The sequence below is a fragment of the Catharus ustulatus genome, chromosome 20 (genome assembly GCF_009819885.2).
Source record: "Catharus ustulatus isolate bCatUst1 chromosome 20, bCatUst1.pri.v2, whole genome shotgun sequence".
In the NCBI taxonomy this organism is placed as follows: Eukaryota; Metazoa; Chordata; class Aves; order Passeriformes; family Turdidae; genus Catharus; species Catharus ustulatus.
In genome coordinates, this window is record NC_046240.1 from 4,111,428 (window position 1) to 4,130,543 (window position 19,116).

Below are 19,116 nucleotides of genomic sequence, written 5' to 3' on the forward strand. Positions count from 1 at the left end.
CACCTTGGTGACCTGCCCTGGCACCCTCAGCTCATGTCCAGGGCTCTTTGACACATCTGTTGTGTGTTTGGGGCTGTCCCCAGCCCTCCCTGGCTGGGAAGTCGGGGAAAGAAAGGAGCAGGGAAACCACACTGGTGCCATCTGCCTCTCTCCACAGGGACACAGCCCTTCTCCCATGCTCTCCCAGCTCTGCACCAATTACTTATTCCGCTGTGTACCTTCCTGCAACTACCCCTTCGAAAAACAAATAAGCGGTGGAAAACAAACACATTTAGCCAGGCGTTTACATGGCACTGACAAACACAGATTACAGCCTGTTCCTGCCCCCAAAGACTTCACAGTCTGAGGAAGGCAACACAAACATGAAACAGCAGAGCCTGGGAGGAAGAACTGAGGCAGCTGATGATGATGAAGGAGAGAGGATGGAAAGGGAGAGGATGGAAAGGGAGAGGATGGAAAGGGAGAGGAGAGATTTATCCTGATTTGGGATGGATCCCACGCCAGCCCAGCACCAGCACCTCATCCCAGCTGTGCCTCAGCAGCTCCAGAGCACATTGGGTTTCAGGCATTTTTGGGATATTTTCAAGTGTGTGAAGGTGACCTGGCTTTCTGTGGCATCACTCTCGCCCTCCGAGGGACACGCCAGCATCCCTGGGGAGGGAACAGCACAATCCTTGGAGAAGGAGAGGGCAGGAAATGCCCAGGAATGACACCAGAGAAGGCTGGGGAAAGCCTCAGCCCTTGCTGTGCAAACCCAAGGGGGTCTCTTCACACGCAGGGATTGCTGCTGGAAGGGGATGAAGCATCCCCAGCATATATTTTCTTTTTTTAATAACGTTGTGCTTCAAAATCCAGCGGTGACAAGGAGGGAGGAGAAGGGGATCGAGCATTTCAGCATTAACACTGCTCTTCTGTTCGTAATAACATGCTGGTACTTTTAGGAGTGTCTGGGAGCTTAAGGGGTCAAAGGTGAAGTTATCTTTCAAGAACAGCACTAACACTACAGAGCTACTTAATGCGAGCTGGGAATAATACAGGGCTGCGAGCTGAACCGGACAGTGTTGTACTGGGCTGGTTTCATCCTGCCTGCCTTGGATTCTGCTGCTTTCCCATTGATTTGGGGCTTCAGTGTTGTCCTCCCACCCCTTCCTTTCTTCACTTCTCTCCCTCCCCCCTTCTCTTACACGTAATTATTATCTCTGTGCTGGGCGGGCTGTGCTGCTGCCAGGAAATCCCCGGGCAGTCCTGCAGCTCTGGCTGGGATTGCAGTGTCCCAGCAGTGTCCCAGCGGTGCCCCAGCAGTGCCCCAGCAGTGCCCAGCAGTGCAGTGTCCCAGCAGTGTCCCAGCAGTGTCCCAGCAGTGCCCAGCAGTGTCCCAGCAGTGCAGTGTCCCAGCAGTGCAGTGTGCCAGCAGTGCCCCAGCAGTGCCCAGCAGTGCAGTGTCCCAGCAGTGTCCCAGCAGTGTCCCAGCAGTGTCCCAGCGGTGCCCCAGCAGTGCCCCAGCAGTGCCCAGCAGTGCAGTGTCCCAGCAGTGTTCCAGCAGTGCAGTGTCCCAGCAATGCCCCAGCAGTGTCCCAGCAGTGCCAGCAGTGTCCCAGCAGTGCAGTGTGCCAGCAGTGCCCCAGCAGTGCCCAGCAGTGCAGTGCCCCAGCAGTGTTCCAGCAGTGCAGTGTCCCAGCAATGCCCCAGCAGTGCCCAGCAGTGCCCCAGCAGTGCCCAGCAGTGCCCAGCAGTGCCCAGCAGTGCAGTGTCCCAGCAGTGCAGTGTCCCAGCAGTGTCCTAGCAGTGCAGTGTCCCAGCAGTGCCCAGCAGTGCAGTGTCCCAGCAGTGCCCCAGCAGTGCCCAGCAGTGCCCCAGCAGTGTCCCAGCAGTGCCCAGCAGTGCCCAGCAGTGCAGTGTCCCAGCAGTGCCCAGCAGTGTCCCAGCAGTGCCCAGCAGTGCCCAGCAGTGCAGTGTCCCAGCAGTGTCCCAGCAGTGCCCAGCAGTGTCCCTGTGCCATCTCCTGAGTGCCAGGGGGTGCCCAGGGCACGGCACCTGCCAGGGCTGTGTGTGCCTGCACCATTCCCACTCCTGCCTGCTTGTCCCCTCCCAGCTGCCTGGGCTGTGACAGGACAGCAGAGGCAATCGCTGCTGCCAGGGCTTTGGTACAGTAGGGAAATTCTGCAAGTCTTTCCCTATTTATCATTTTCCCCTTGTTTATCATGGCATGGTGCACAGAATGCCTCCAGCAGGTCTCCTTCCCTCTCCTGCAGCCCAGCTGAGGCTGGTGGCTGTCAGAGGACTCCCAGAGCTGTCCCACAGTGCTGCTCTGGGCAGGGAGCTGGGATTTTGCTCTTCTCTCTTGCGGTGGAGGATTCATCTCCATCAGCCATCACTGCCTGGGCAGACTGAGTCGCTGCTTTTGTAACCAGCCTCATGTTTCTAAGGGTTGGGGCAGGTCAAAATCTAGGGAATATTTCCATCTCCCTGCCTAGGACATGAAAGAAGTGAAGGAAAAGCCCAGTGATGCTGCCTTCCTCTTACAATGCTCCTTTTCTCATTTTTATTTTGCACCTGGGCAAGTCACAGGAAGCACCACGCTGTGACGCAGCCTGGATGCAGTGGAATTTGTTAAGATGGACGAGGCTTTCCATGAAAAACAAGGCTCTGTTTTCAACCTTGGGCCATATTTAAAGCTGCAGGCTCTGGGCAGTGGAAAACAAGCTGTTCCTTGAGCTGGAGTTTGCCACAGACATTGGAATTTCCTTGGCTGGTGCCAGCAGCTGGCAAAGCAGAGTGGTCATGGCTGGGAGAGGAGAGGGCTGGGGAATGTCAGCAGAGCAAGAGCAAGGATTCACATCAGGACTTCACACTTGTTTCACCCTAAAAAGTACTAGAGCTCCTATTTCTACAGCTTTTCTGTGATATTTTTAGACTGGCTCCTAAAGAAGCGTGGCTTAGGTGATTGCACTCCTTGTGCTCAGCTGAGAGTGGCTGTCAAGCCTTCCCTATTCCCTGCTCAGCTTAGGGCTTTGCTCCACTGGGATGTGATTGAAAGAGTCAGATCTCAGTGATTTTAACTACACATTTCATAAAGGCTGTAGAGCAGGTAAAGGAAAGAGACCTGAACAGTGAAACCCCCACTGAGCAGAGTGGATTCTGGCAGCTGAAACATCCACCTAAGGAAAGAGATCTCAAACCCAGGCAGAAAACACAGCCACATTATGAAATATTGGGCACCAGAGCATCACTGCTGACCAAGGTTTCTCTAAGTACAGTGACTGCTGAATGGAACAGGATGGTCTCACAAGTTTCCCCATGGTCAGGACATTCACATCTGTCTCCCTACTGGATTCTTTAGTGCCTTCAAAGGGACCGAACCCATAAAAACCTCAGATAAAATGCCAAGCAATGAGACATGACACAGAGGAGATCAGGCTTCATCAGCCCTTCTGCTGGAGGAATGACAATGTGTGTTCAAGGTGTGACCACCACCTTGGGGCCACCTCTGCCCTGTGCTCCAGGTGTGACCCAAGACACAGGGTGAGAACAGGCCTGGGACCTCTGGAGTGGGTGTAAAACCGACAGTGCTGAGAGAAAAAGCAGTTGGCACTGCTTCCAGTGTTCTGGAGCAGCAAGGGAGGCGTTGGCTGATTTATTACTCAGCAGTTTGGCTTTGTGTGCTCTGAAACCACCTCCTTCCCCCTGCTCTGTTGGCTTCTTCAATAGAAAATGAGACCAAACACTGGGAAGGCACCAAACTGCCACAATTGTGAGTGTGGGCAGCACCAGTGGGCTGAGTTTTACTGGAAAGCTGAGCTTTTGCTTCTCCAGACTGTCTGTGCTAGAAAGCAGGGTAGCCAGGCAAATATTTGTTCACTGACTCCCTTCCTCTTCACTGCACAGCAGGGACTGTGTGGTTTTGATTTCAGTGTATTTTGGGAACCTGCCTTTGCCACTGGCACCCTGCAGCAGCATCCCAAAGCTGAGAGGTTGTGAAGCCAGGCTGCTCTGTGGCACAGGGCTGAACTGGCAGTGCTGCAGGAGGAAAGGCTGCACTGGGCTGGAAAGGTCCCCCTGAGCAGCCAGGCTGCAGTGGCAGTGCCACCGCAGCTGCAGGAAAAACAAAAACCCTCCAACAACATTTTAATGTTAGAGTCAAGGCATTGCTTTATTACCTGCCCAGGATGTTGTTCTGGCCAGGATGTACCACAGAAATCATCTCATCCACACAGCCCAGGTGTGCAGAGAGAATCATTCCATCACACACGGCTTTTGTTAGATTTTTCACATCTTTCGTACAGTCAAAACTCAGAAAGAAAGGAATTGTGTCAATATTCATTGGTCCCAAGTACTTCTCAGTATTTGGTCCCCTATTGTATCCAGATTTCTTCCCTTCTGATGTTAATTAGATCTCCATTCCTTGATTTTCTTATCAGTCTTTTCCGGAGATGTGGAGATGTCTCCCTCTGCCAGAGGCAGTCTGGGGTAGATGTTCCAGGTGGCCACTGATGTTCCTTCATGGCCACTGATGGTTCTTTATCTTTTGTGCTCCTGTTGAGTTCATCAGGCCTTACCTGGAGAAACGATGCCCTGGAAAGAAACTTAAAATTCCTTTTCCCAGGGCAAAGGCAAACAAAACCCCTTGACTAAAGCTATACAAAAATTTAAACTGGTATGTTTTCCAACAGCAGGAGATGGCTCCCAGGTGGAAGAAGTAATGAAGGGAAAGGTAACAGTTTTAAAGCTCTGAGTGTCCAAATTGGCCTCTCCTGTGAGAGGAGCACACAGCAGGCACACAGAACTGTCCCTTGCCACCTCCTCTGGCCCAGGTTGGGGATGTTCCTTTCCTGCCCAGTGCCCAGTTCCTGCAGTGGCAGCTGAGGGGTTGGGCATGTGGGCTCTGCTGGAATCTGGGATGAAAGTGCCCTGCAGGAAGCACAAACCCCTCACAGAGTCAGTGTCCATCGGGCAAGGATGTCCAGTGAGGCCTCCTGTGGCACCAGTGCTGCCCTGCAAGGCTTCCCTGTTTCCCTGGGCTCAGGGAACACCATCCCCATCGCTCAGCACAATGCCCTGGGCAGCCTCAGGATGCTCAGCCAGAGGCTCAAGGTCAGACTCACTTTTCCCTTGTGTGCCTGTGCCTTGGGATTTTCAAAAGCCCAGGGCTCTGCTCTGGTGTCTCCCGGGTGCCACAAATGCCATTAAAAGAGAAGCCAAGCACATTTGGGAAGAGGCTGTGGCTGCTGCTGCTCCCAGGTGATGCTGCATGGGCAGCAGGATCAGTGTCCTCACTGGGCAGCTTTTCCAGGAGCAGGAAGAGACTTTGGCTCTTGTGCCTGCTGGGAGAGATCAGATCTGCTCACACAGCTCTGGATAATCCCTCTGATGCCTCCTCCTACCTGCAGCCGGCTTTTAATGAGCCCAGGAAACAGCAAACTACATAATGAAGGGTTAAGTCTAATTGAAGCATGATCTTTGCTTTTCCAGCCCCTGTTTTGTGGCTGTGAACCCCATGCCAGGCTCTGCCTTGCTCTGCTCTGCTTGTCCTTGCCATGGGATGAGAGGAGCTGCTGCCTCAGGAGGGCCCCTGGCAGTGCTGAGCAGCTTAAGGCGATTAGGATCCTAATTCTTCAGAGAGTGATCTTCTGATCTCCTTCCCTCCCTGCCAGTCAGCACTGGCTCTGCAGCCCCACATCTCAGCTTCCACACCAGTGGAGATGAGAGCTGGGACATGCTGGCAGGGAGCTGACAAACCTTGAGAGGCACATCAGGAGTGAGATATTCCCAAATCCAAGGGAATTGTGTCCCGTGTGGTGTTGGTGGCCCACAGCCGTGAGCTGCAGGTGGTGGATGGTGGATTTTGCCATCCCAGCAGGGCACCAGCCTGGCTGAGTTACCCCCTGCCCTGCCTGGTGATCAACATCCTGCTCCTCCTCCTGCTGGAGGTGCTTTACACACCTGGGAGAGGCAGAAAAATCAGATCTTAGGCCAAGGAATGAGTGGCTGGGACTGGGATAGGGATGGGATGGGGACTGGGATGGGGATGGGGAATGGGATGAGGGACTGGGATAGGGACTGGGATAAAAATTGGGATGGGGATTGGGATGAGGACTGGGACAAGGATTAGGATGAGGACTGGGATGAGGAGTTGGGATGAGGATTAGGATGGGGATTTGGTGAGGATTAGGATGAGGACTGGGATGAGAACTGGGATGATGAATGAGATGAGGACTGGGATGAGAACTGGGATGATGACTGGGAGTTCCTGCTGCATGCACCAGCTCTCTCTGGTAGTATCTGAACTCTGTGGAGTTCAGTGGAGCAAAACTGCCACGTGTGGAACAAGAAAATAGCAGGAGGTTATGGAGACAGGGGAGTGTATGTCAGTGAAAAGGGTTTTGATGGGAAAAGGAATCTGGAAGAAGTTTTAGGCAGTGAATGCAGCACAAAGTGCTCTGTAGGAAGATCATAGCACATGGCTGGGATGTTGCTGTTCACATCCCTGGATGGGTCTGGTTGGGTTTGCCCTCTGAGGGAGTTGGGGGGGGCTCAGCCTTGAGAAAAGAGGTTCAGGGGGTCTCTTCTCACTTTCACAACTCCCTGACAGGTGGCTGTAAACAAGTGGAGGTTGATCTCTTCACCAACAGAAAGGGACAGGGCAAGAGGAAGATACTACGGGAGGTTTAGATTGGTCAGCACAAAAAGTTTCTTCACAGACAGGGTGGTCTGGCCCTGGGACAGCCTGCCCAGGCAAGTGGTGGAGTCCCCATCCCTTCAGGGATTTAAAAAATGTGTTGGTGTGGTGCTTAGAGACATCAACAGACTTATCAGTGCTGGGTTAACAGTTGGGAGTGATGATTTTAGAGATCTGTTCCAACCTTAATGACTCCAGGAGGTTTTTCCTCTCACTTTTGAGCCACAGACCAGCATAGTGGTATCTGTATAATCCCTCTGTGGACCTGGAGAGGTCTGGGGTTGAGAGGGCAGAGGGCTGTGATGACATTTAAAGCTGTCCCCACCTGCCTGGGGGATGTCACCATCATTCTTGTGTCCTGGCAGCTGCTGGGCCCTGGCTGTGAACCCAAAGCAAAATAAATAGGCTGCTTCCCCCATCCCTCTGCTGCTTGGATCACAACTTTTGATTTTGTCATAAAGCTGCTTGACTTGATTGAGAGTGCCATAATAATGATACTTACTGAGGAGGTTTCATCCAGCATTCTGAAATTGAGGTCCAACGATCCCCATTAATGAGCCTTTTATTGCACCCATCTGGCAGCTGCAGGGACATCCCTGTCACTGCTGCTGGAGCTGCTCCTTGCTGCCACATCTCTGCACCTCATTCACCCCAGCACGGCCCTGCAGGGCCCCAAAATCCTCTGGAGCTCAGGGGGTGTGAGCTGGGCACAGGGCTCTGCCTGCTTTCGTGGCTCTCCTCACTGGAGACTGAGTGATGAGGCTGGAAACGCTGCCAGGGCTTCCCCAGGGAAGGATGCTGTGGGTGTTACTGTCACTGCACCAGCTGGATTAACACGTATTTTAAAAAAGAAAAGGAAAAAACCCCTTGTCACTCCTGTAAAACGCAGACATCCTCGCTCTCCTTACAAGCTGGCAGCAGCAAGGCTGGGGTTTTGGGTGTTTCAGACACTGAAGAATCTCTCTTGTTTTAGAAACTATCCAGGACTTTTTTGTATTCCTGCTACTAGTCCCTCCCAGCTCCCCAGAGACTGCACACAAAGGAAAGTGTCTCCTGTTCAGCAAATTAATTTTTATCATTCCTTTAATCCTTGTCCCCCACAGTGGGGTGGCATCTCGGTGTGCATCACCTCGCTGGGGACAGGGTGACACCATGGCAGGGTCCATGGGGGACCAGGGACCCCAAACACAAGGGTGAGGGGTGGATGGTGAGCAGAGCTGGGACAGCTGTCAACAGGAGAGTGTGAAACCTGTGAGTGCTGCTGAGGGGAAAGAGTAAACACAGAGAAAAGAGAAAGGGATGGTGGAGATGGTTCGTGCTCCCCCCAGCACCTCAGGGCTGAGGGTCCCTGCTCAGCACAGCAGCTCTGCTGGATGCTGGACAGAATTTGAATTGTGCAGGTCCCCCAGCAGCTCCTGGCCAGGCTGACACACGGCTGTGCCATGTCCAGCCAGCCAGGCTGATTTCTGAGCTCATCCCTGTGGCACTGGGAGTTCCCCTGGTACCTGGGTGAGGAATCAGCCTTTGTGCTTTCACAGCCCTTGGAGCTGTGTGGATCATGAGTCATGTGCAAAAAAGCCCCAAACTGTGCTCTGAGTGCTCTTCTGAGCTCCCAGCTCTCCTCTCCATTTCTCCCAGGGCTGCTGGGCCCAAAACACAACTGGGTGAAGCTGTGGAGAGGCTCCTTGTCCACAGAATGTGACTGAGCCCCTTGGGAAGAGAGCTCTGGACCAAACTGAGACATCAGGGGCTGCTGCTGTGGTCTGGTCCGTGGGCACAGATCCTGAGCTGGGTAAATTCCCATTTTCACTCTGGTTCCTTTCCTTCCACAGCCTGTCCTGGAGGGATTGCAGAGCAAACCCAAATTGGCCCATTTTAGGCTCAGCTGGCAGGGAGGACAGCACAGGGCTGAGGGTGACACAAACCTGCCAGCTCCCCCTGGACACAGGACACAGCTCTGAGGGGACACAGCTCTGAGGGGACACAGCTCTGAGGTGACACTCCTGGCTGGCATCTTTGCCCAGACACACACTGTACCAGCCCCTGTGACAGCCTGATGGCCATGTGGCATTATAATAGGATTTGCTCCATGTCTATAAACTGTTATCCTAAATATCACCCCAAATCCTTTGATGCCCAGTGACAACCTGTCTCTTTAAATCTTTTCCCCCCTCCTGAATAAAGCAGCGTGCTCTGCAATCATTGGGAATCCCACGTATCTGCCATATAATTGGATTATATTTTATATGTCTGCTAAAATAATGATATAGCTACATCTTCCTGTGACAATGAAGGGACTGGGCCAGGGCAGGGCTCTCTGTGTTATAAATAATGCTGCCAAGCTGGTCAGGATTATCAGCACAAGAACTTGTTAGCTTCTTGCAGAGCAGATGCTTAATTAGAGCTGGGGGACACAGATGGGTGCCTAATAAAGGGGAAAGACCCATTTTGGGGGTGGTTGGGATGACTTTTTACAACCCTTTACTTCATGGTTTGTCCAGCTACTTCTCTTCCCTCTGGTTAGGAGCCCCAGGTCTAACTCCGTGGTGGATATCAGGTGAGATGAATGACAAGCTGAGGTTGTTCCAAATCTTCCAAAATCATTGGAATAATAAAAGTCCCTAAACTCTCTTTTGGTGTCAAAGAGTAGGCATTACTTTATTCTTGGCCAAGAGGGGGGTGTGTGGCTGACAGAGTTCTGCCCTCCACACAGATGATGGCACAAAACTTTTTCACTCATTTACACATTTTTAACAAAGAGATTAATGCTCACTGGTTCTAGGTTACACAATTATTTCATTCATTAGTATTTTATCCTCTACTGGTTGTTGATTTCTCACTGTTCATGCTAAGTGCTCCACATTCTTTCATTCTTTTTTTTTCTCAGATGGGGAGTCCTCCAAGTTTCCAGGCCTTCATCCTCTCTGTATCTTCTGGTTACTCCAATGTCCTTGAAGAACCATACATTTAATATCTCACATGTTCAATCTTCAACTCACTTTGGCTTTGTTTACTGAAGCTTGTCAGTGTTAGTTTTAACAAAAGTAAGGTTTTGGTGATTTAATCATCAAAATAACGATAAGGGCCTGTGAAGGAACTTCACGAGTGCTGGGTTAAGGTGGGCACTGCCCACAGTTAATTAAAACAACTAATTAAAAATTAGTTAGAAAAGTTACATCATTTCCAACAAGGCTCAGATGCTGCATTTTGTGTTTCCAGAAGCCTATTAATGTTTTGGGAATTACTTTCCCAAAGGCCTCATGCAATGGATTATGGTTGGGGCATGACAGAGCTGAAGGGATCCCTGGGGGAACAGAAAAAAACACATTTTAGGACTGGCCTGGTTTTATTATTCCTATAGAGGATATCCACAGGAAGTGAAGTTAAAAACTTGTGAAAATTTGAGGTGCTTAGTGACAGAATTGGGGTGTTCACATGATGGTGGGAGACAGGACTTGAATTTTTTTCAGATTTAAAACCTTTATTTCTGGCTCTGTGTGTCCATTTTGAATCTCTAGTTTCAGGTTACCTGCAGAGGGTGGAAGTTTCTGGTGTTTGGGGTCGCTAGTGGCTGATTTCCTCAGCTCAGCTGATTTCACCCTGTGCTCAGTGGTGTCTCTGGAACCTGAGCCGACCACCTGTGTGTGTTTTAGAGTCTCTGTGTTCCAGCCCAAGCACCAGAGAAAGAGTCAGGAGACTCTTCTGTTGTTTCCAGAGTTGTTTATTTTACCTCATTTGAAAGTTCTTTCCCTGCCCAGCCCAGGTCCGTTCAGCAGCTCAGCCCCAGGCACACTGCCCATCCTGGGGTGGGATTATCTTTTTATACTATAAACTATGTAAACATTATTTACAATTATCTTCCAATACCTATCACTGATATTGTACAGTCTGGTTCTGCTCTAAACCAATCTAAAAGTGACAACATCACCTAAAAGATGGATGCAGGAAGAAGGAGAAAGAAGGACAGAACACACCCAAATTCCTCCATCTTGACCCCAGACCCTTATTATAAACAATCTTAAAAATCTACTTTTCACCTTATAATAATCTAACTTATATTCTACTTATTTTTTGTGACTTGCAATTCTTCATGTAAGGGTGGTAATTTTTCCCAGGGGTTAAAATCCAAGGCACAGAGGTTCTGGGCACTGTGCCAAGGCTCCTGAACCCCCTGCCAGGGTCTCAAACCATCCAGGACAGCCAGACGATCCCAAATCTGATGTTTTAAATAAATGGCAGGAGCAAAGCCGGGCAGAGATCTCCTGTGCCATCCACGCTGTGTGTGTCAGCAGGGAGCAGATGGGGAGCTGGGCACAGCAAAACTGCTGGGATGAGAAGTGTGAGGTGACACCGGGGTGACAAAATGTGTCACCGGCCCAGCCACACTGGAGGAAAGCAAGGATCTGTCCCAGCCCACAGAACTCAGTTTCACACCTTTCTGGTTGGTGCCTTCTTAGAGCAGCAAATCTTTCCTTTATTCCACTCTGCTGTGCTTAGAAATAGAGTCAAACTTTCCTCTTCTGCTGATAAATTTGTGTTTAAATCCTTCATAAAGGTCTGCAGGATCTGGAGTGTGTAATGTCAGCATTTTGGAAAATGTTGGCCCAGGTCTTGCTGCCTTTTAGAGTAACCTGACAAGTCTGATTATCTCTGCAATGGTCTAAATTTTGCTCGGGCCTTGATTGAGAGGCGAGGAGTGACTTTTGGCTCTCTAGTGAGCAATCTGGAGACACAGAAATAAAATCCTCAAAGCACTTTTATCTGTCTGTGTTTCAAAACCAGGCTTTAGGAACCACAAAAAGCAAAATAAAATCAAAACATGTTTTCAGGAGTTTGTAGTACAAATTATCCCATTAAAAAGTATCCTGTTTATACAAGGGGGAAAAAAAAAGACATCACCGGTTTGAGGGAAGAAGTGAGGAAAGTATTCAGCAGTGAGTGATCCTCACTGAATATATTTTCTCTGGGCCATTGTAACTGCAGGAACTTATCAAAAGAAATGGTTATTTTGATCATAAATGTAGTAGGTGGCAGGTTTTTATTTGGCTTTAAGATGAACAAAATTTTCCAGTGTTAAAAAAAAAAAAAAAAAAAAAAAAGCCCAAACTCAGAAAGGGAGATAATTAGAGTGCAGTAGTTAATGGAGAATTTCAAAGTAAATGAACAGAGCTCATCCCTTCATTGTGAACGGTGTTTGTTTTAGCTGAACGTGTTTTCTGTTGCTGAAAATGAATTTTGCTGCCTAATTCTCCTGCTGGTGACGCGCTGTCCCCAGTGACCCCCGCAGATGTCCCTGGCTGGTCACTGTGTCCCTGGCTGGTCACTGTGTCCCTGGTCTGTCACTCTGTCCCTGGCTGGTCAGCTGGTCACTCTGTCCCTGGCTGGTCACTCTGTCCCTGGTCGGTCACTCTGTCCCTGGTCGGTCACTGTGTCCCTGGCTGGTCACTGTGTCCCTGGTCGGTCACTCTGTCCCTGGCTGGTCACTCTGTCCCTGGCTGGTCAGCTGGTCACTCTGTCCCTGGTCAGTCACTGTGTCCCTGGCTGGTCACTCTGTCCCTGGTCGGTCACTCTGTCCCTGGTCGGTCACTCTGTCCCCGACTGGTCACTCTGTCCCTGGTTGGTCACTGTGTCCCTGGTTGGTCACTGTCCCTGGCTGGTCACTGTGTCCCTGGTCGGTCACTGTGTCCCTAGTCGGTCACTCTATCCCTGGTTGGTCACTCTGTCCCTGGCTGGTCACTCTGTCCCTGGACGGTCACTGTGTCCATGGCTGGTCACTGTGTCCCTGGTTGGTCACTCTGTCCCTGGCCGGTCACTCTGTCCCTGGCCGGTCACTCTGTCCCTCCGGACACTTGTGTGCGGTTCTTTGGCACAACCACGCATTGTTTTCCCCATGTCCCTTTTCCCCACTAAAGGCACGGAAACCATTCGGTTCCCTCACCAAAATGCCAATGCAAAGCTGCTGCTCGGTAAATCCGAAAATTTGCCCAGAGGAGTTTTGTCTCCTGCGGCTCAGGCACCACAAGGAGGAAATTCCTTTTTCACGTGCCTGAAAACCCCGATTATCTTCCCGACTTCAGGTCTGGTTTTCCTTGATGGCCCTGGGATGAGGCTCGCTTTGCATCTGTATTGAGACCCATCTGTTTTTTGGGAGGGGGATTTTCTATTCATCACCGCCCGGTGCTCCGAAACCCAAACCTGGATGGCAGCGCTCACCCCGGGCTGTCCCAGCCTTTGTCCCGGGCTGTCCCAGCCTTTGTCCCGGGCTCTGCTGGCCCTGGGAGCACAATGGGGCTCCTCACCCTGCGGGCTGAGCTGCCCTTTGGGCTTTTGAAAAGCTTTTTTATCTGGAGCATCCCGATTTCCTGTGCCCCCCGTGGCACCTCCCGGGCCGGGCGGAGCAGGGTCATCAGCCCGCACTGCCCGAGGGCCGCTCGCCTTTGTGCTCTCGACTTTTCGGTGTATAAATAGCAGAACAATGCAGTCGCAGTTATTTTTATCTATCGCCCTTAACATCACAAGAGAGTCTGGGAGCGCAATCGGGGCCGGTCTCGCTGGAGAAGTGGAAATTTCAGGGCTGGCCCTGCTCTGATGGGCTCATTGCGTCAGGGCTTGTGATGGGAGGGGGGCTTGGGGCAGTGCTGCGGAATGGAAGCTGTAATTGGCATTAAAATGCCTCCCAAGGTGGTGCTGCTAGGCATTAAAAAGCATATTGTCTTTAAGCATGGGAACGATTAAATCTCTGCTATCAGTGTTTTTCTTCCTGGGTATCTTACCTCTGCAGCAAATCTGAATGCTCTGGAAAGTAAGCCCTACCTATTTCCTATATTTGCTGGCAGTCCGTGGATTGTTTTATCAGCTCAAAGTCAGACGGTGCAGATGTTATCAGGAAGGCAGCAGGAGAGCTGCCCGAGCTGCCTGCAGCAGAAAGGAGCACAGCACCCGTGTCATCCCCTGCAGCACCCCGGGCACGCTGAAATCCCTGAGCCACATCTGGAAAACTCCTGCAGCAGCTGCAGGCTCCAGCAGAACGCTGTCCTGGGAAGGAGCATGGATCAGCTGCCTTTGGAAGGGGGAGCCAGGGCCCTCTGTGAGCACTTTGTGCCCTGAGCTGGCAGGGTGAGGGTGGAACTGAACTGAGTCCCCACTTCGCAGTTAAATTCTCTGTTAGGTGAATCCTTACTCCTCCTCCTCTCTGTGGCTGCAGAGCTTTGTTCTGGTGGGCTCTTGCTCTTTGAGACCCTCTTTGCTGGCACTGGTGGGGCTGAGTTGATTCTTCTGCTTCTTTCCATGGAGTCCAGAGCCAGACGGGGGTGGGGAGGAGCTGGGGGTGCTGGGGAGGAAAAGCACACAGCACACCCGGTGAGCCCTGCAGGGCTGCAGGCTCTGTCCCCTGATCTTGTACCCCAGGCATGGACTGAGCTCCTCTGCCCAAAATGCAGCCAGGAGAAGGATCTGCCCTTCCACTGATCCTCTGCACGAAAATTATGTTTGAGGGCAGGGAGCCAGGAGGGGAAAAAAAAAACAACAAACGAACCAAAAAAAGCCAGCCCTAAACCCAAGGTTGTCAAGGTGGGTCTGAGAAAAATGTTCCTGTAAGGACTGGTGCTGTGAGTCCCCCTCTGTCCCTGCTGTCCCCCTGCCCCTGTGCTGTGGCCAGGCTCCAGAGCTGCAGCTGCTCCTTCAGGGAGCTCAGCTGTTGGAACAGCTTCCAGGGGGAAAGGTTGTTTCAATTCACCTGGAGTTTTTCATGGAATTGCACTGAGCTCAGCAAAATCTCATTTCAAAATGGTTGGCAAAATTTTCTCTGAAGGGAGGAGGAACAGCATATGTTCTTTCTTAACCCACTCCAGATTTTTTTTTTCTTTACAGTCAGATTTTAAATATATTATGTTTAAAAAGCATACAAAGGCTCTCATTAGCAATACTAATTGCTGTTTGCTGTCCTCTCCATTATTAAATTTTGTTTTACACACAAAACTGTATCCTTGGCTTTTGTGTCCATTTGAGCATTTTTGGTGCACAGAGAAGCACCTTCCTGACCAGACCAGCTGATGCTGCTGGGTTAGTCTTGCTTTTCTTGGAATAAATAGGTGGAAAAAATCAGGCCTCTAGTATCCAAAACTAAATGTAAAACCCTAGAACCTTCCTGCACCATTAAAAATGTCAAGTATCTGTTGACTCCTGAAGTATTTCCTCGCTGTTAGAGAGCACTGGGGCTGCTGCAATGGATCCTTTCAGCTGATTCCTGTGGGCAGGGACCCTGCCAGGGCTGATGTCACATCCACACCGGGCAGTGGGTCCCTTGCTGGCATCTTGTCCCCTTCCACCTCGTGCCACATCCTCTGTGAGCTCAGGCACCAGCCTTGCTGATTCCACAGCCCCCAGGCAGCTGCAGAGCAGCCCCTGGGCCAGCATCAGAGGCTCCTTGGTGGCCTCTCCATCTCAGCCTCCCCAGAGGCTTCTGCACCAGCAGCAAGGTGGGAGAAGCACACATGTCAGGAGGCTGAAAACATCAGCTGGGCTTTCTCATGCCATGAATCTGCACTTTCCCAGCAGATCCCCCTCTCTAGAGCTCTCTGGGTGTTGCAGCAGCATCTGTGCCAGCACAGTTCTGATTATGCTTTCAAGGACATTTTAATTTTCATCATCTCTGGGATCCACTGCCAGAACTCCTGCTAATGCTTTGGATTGCCAGATGAGCATCGCCCTGTGCTTTCCTTGCTCTCTGAAAATAACATCTTAAACCACTTTTGCTGAAGCTGCTCTTCAACAGCTTCTCTCAAATGCCACTGGGGCAATCCTCTCTGAAGCAATGTGCTGATGACACAGAGGCTGCTGGGGTGCCAGAGGGGCTGTCCTGGCAGGGAGGATCCCAAAAAGCTGTCCTGGCAGGGAGGATCCCAAAAAGCTGTCCTGGCAGGGAGGATCCCAAAAGGCTGTCCTGGCAGGGAGGATCCCAGCTCCAGGGCTGCTGAGAGAGGGAAGATCCACCCTGATAGAGGAGCCCTCCCTGATGAGAGGGTTTGGCCCATGAGGAGCTCAGCTCAAGGTGCTGAGCTCAGGGATGAGCAGCTGGGCTTTGTGCCCTGGGACTGGCACTTACCAAGCCCTGTGTGCACAGGATTTGGGGCATTTCTGAGTGTCAGCCTGTGGATTGTTCTGCTGAGGGACAAACCTGGCTCTTGGTGCCCCCCAGGTTGTCCCCTGACCCAGCTGCTGGTTTTAGCCAGTGGAGGAAGGGAGGTGACACAGCTTGCCAAGCCAGCACCCTCGTGTCAGGTTTTGCCACCACAGTGGGTGGGTCCCACAGAGCAGAGGAAATGCTGGGGACAGCACTGCTGGTGCAGGTGGGTGCCCACAGCAGGGAGCTCCTGGCACTGTGCTTGTCCCAGAACTTTCCCTGGGTGCCCAGGAGGATCTACACATCCCAGCTCCCACCCAGTCCCATTTGCAACTCCCTTTGCAGCTGATTCCCTCACGGAGGGACAGCTCTGTAAACATTTGTGCAGACCTTGAGTTAACTGCAAGGAGTGTCCTGGCAGAGCACAGGGCTGGAGAGATGCAAAGTTCACATATAATCAGACAAATCAAGAGAGCTGCACATGCTTTCCTTGCATCCTTCTCTGCAGCAGTGCCGAGATTTAATTACCAGCTCTAAAGCACTTAAAGATTTTCAGGTGGAAACTACTACACAGAGGAAGGAGAGAGCACAAAAGCAGCCTACATAATTAAGTGCTGCTTTTTTAATTTAATTTTCTCCTTCATTTGATCCTCTCCTAGAATCTTGAAAACAACAGTCTCAGTACCAGCTGTGTTCTTTTGCATTCGTGCTGCATTCACACGATGATCACAACAAGAGGAGCAAACAGCAGTTCAGGAGTTGTGTGTGCTGTGGCAGTGGAAAGGTGATGATGCCCACCCAAATCTTGGAGGGACACTCCCCTTTCGAAGTAAGACCAAGAGGGGTGCACCCCTTAGCTGAAAAACTGGGATTTTGGAAGGAATTTCACATACCAGTGCACTAAAAGGGTTTGCTAATAAAATATCATAAATAATTTGCATTTGGTAATCCAGATGAGAGCTGTAAAGAGAAAATACAAATGGGTTAAGCTGTAAATTATTGCTGTTCTTCTCTTCCCTCTCTCCCTATTCCCTTGGAAATTAGCCAGTTGCTCTCTGGAATCACTAATTCTTGCAAGCTGCCTGTGCCAGTCTAGCATCAGAAAAACAAGGAGGTTTATTTAGTATTTGTTTCTTTGTTTAACCACCCCTTCTTTCCAAATATTTTTAAACGAAAAAAAAAATGTGCAGACATTCCAAGACACAGAGAGATTCTTTGCATGGCGCCTCTTCTACAACCCCAACCCCATTTGGATAGAAAAATGAGAGTGTCACAGGCTGGGCTATTGTGGCTATTTGTCAGAAACCACCACGGGACAAGGCAAGGGAGCTGGGGTGATGCTGGGAGCTGCTCTGATAGCACTTTACTGCATGAAAACACCAAATATCCTGCCTGCTCCTCTCCAGAGAGGCACTGTGCACTCTGGCAGCAGCTGGGAGCTCTGTTTTGCTCCAGCTCACGTTTATATGACTCGAATTTTGTGTTTTTAATCACATACCCTGACAAAGAGGTGCAATTTTGAGATGGATGTGGTGCTGCTGCATTGAGCAGAGCTGTGAGCTGGGTTTTGCTGGGACATCAGGGGCACAGGGAGGTTGGAAATGTTCTTCTGCACCTCTCTGAGTTTGGAAGGCAAGGGAACTGCAAGTAACCAAGTACCTGAACACTCCCTCTTCCCTTTTCACAGAATCCCAGAATGGTTTGGGTTGGAAGGAGCCTCAAAGCTCAGCTGGTCCAGACCCTCACTGCCAGTCCAGGGGAGGCTTTGGGATGATTAAAAATTCCCTGCTGGAATGAAAAAGAGCTGAACTCAGATGAGAAAGGCAGTTCTGGAGGGATATCCCTGGGTGTGAATCCTTCAGGGCTTCCTGTCTCATCCCTCTTGGGGGCACAGAGATCTCAGCACTTGAACAGGGTTTCTCAGGGGTATGAGACCATTGGAGATGTATGCAGAGAATTAGTGTTAATTAAGAGTAATAAGAGAGGAGAATGGGCTGAAGAAAAGCAGGAACAGGTTGGATTTTCAGCTGATTCCATAATTTGGAACAGAATTCCTACAGCTCCAGCACAGACCCTGCACCTGAACCACACCTCCAGCTGTGGCTCCTCTGAGCAGCACAGGGGTCACCACATCTGTCTGGGCTCAGAGCTGTGCAAGGTGAAGCCACCCAGGTTCCCCCCATCCATTTTGTGTATTCCCACTCAATATTGCTTCCCAGCTGTGCTATATCAGTGTTCAGCAGGATTAACAACATGGTTATTGGTTTAACTCTAGGATAGTGGAAGATTTGGCTTCCAAGGTTTGGGGTGCTTTAGAGTAGACCATGCACAGGTGGGTGGGCTGCAATCCTCACCCATCTCATGGTCTCCACGGCAGGTTTCAGGCTGGTGCTCCCACCCAAAATGCTGCAGGGATGGGGAGACACCAGCTTGGGGCTTCCCCAAAGCTGCTGTGAGGGCTGGAAAATGCTGCCTGGAAGCAAGAGGAAAGCTGACCCTTTCAGGTGGATGTTCTGAAGGTTAATGTCACATTTGGCTGAACAGAAAAAGCCTCAGACAAGAAATGTGTGGCTGCTGCCATTCCCCATTGTGTGGCTGAGCTGTGACAGGGCCAGGGAGGGCCAGGGAGGGACAGGGGTGTCCCTCTGATCCTTCCTGACAGGGAAAGCAGTTCTGATGGTGGGGTTTCCCTCCTCTCATCCTCTCCTTCCCTTCTTTTTTCCCTTTCCTTTAGCAGTGAACTAGAGATCTGGGACTGTGTCCACATGGAATTGAGCCCTGCTGGGAGCTGGAGGGAGGGGAGCAGGTCCTGCTGGAATCCCAGACCTGTGCTGGCAGCTCGGGGCTGGCACAGAGCAGATCCCCCTGGCCATGCCCATCCTCCTCAGACCTGAGCAGGAACACACTTCTCCCCCCACAGCTCCCATTTCCCTGGATTTATTTGTGCTTTTCCCCCCCTTTTTTTTTTAAAAAAAAGCTGAGATGCACAGGATGAGAAAATGGCTCTTCTCTCCTTTTTTCCTCCTTCTCCTTTCTCGACTCGCTGAGCCAGCTGGGGCAATGCCACAATTCAAGGCGTCTGGAGACAGAATCCAGCTCGCTGCCTTGTGATCTGCATGTCAAGGTGAAACTGCAATAAGATAATAATGTCAGTATCCCCAGAAGGCAGGCGGTAAAAGATACTAATTGCATTTCACTGAAGGCTTCAGAAACACTCAGCAGCTGGAAAGCTGAGGAGAATTTTGATGCTATTCTTATAAGGGAAGATTTTTTTTCCCCCCTTTACACTGTTTGTAAATCTATTACAGAACATGGGGAG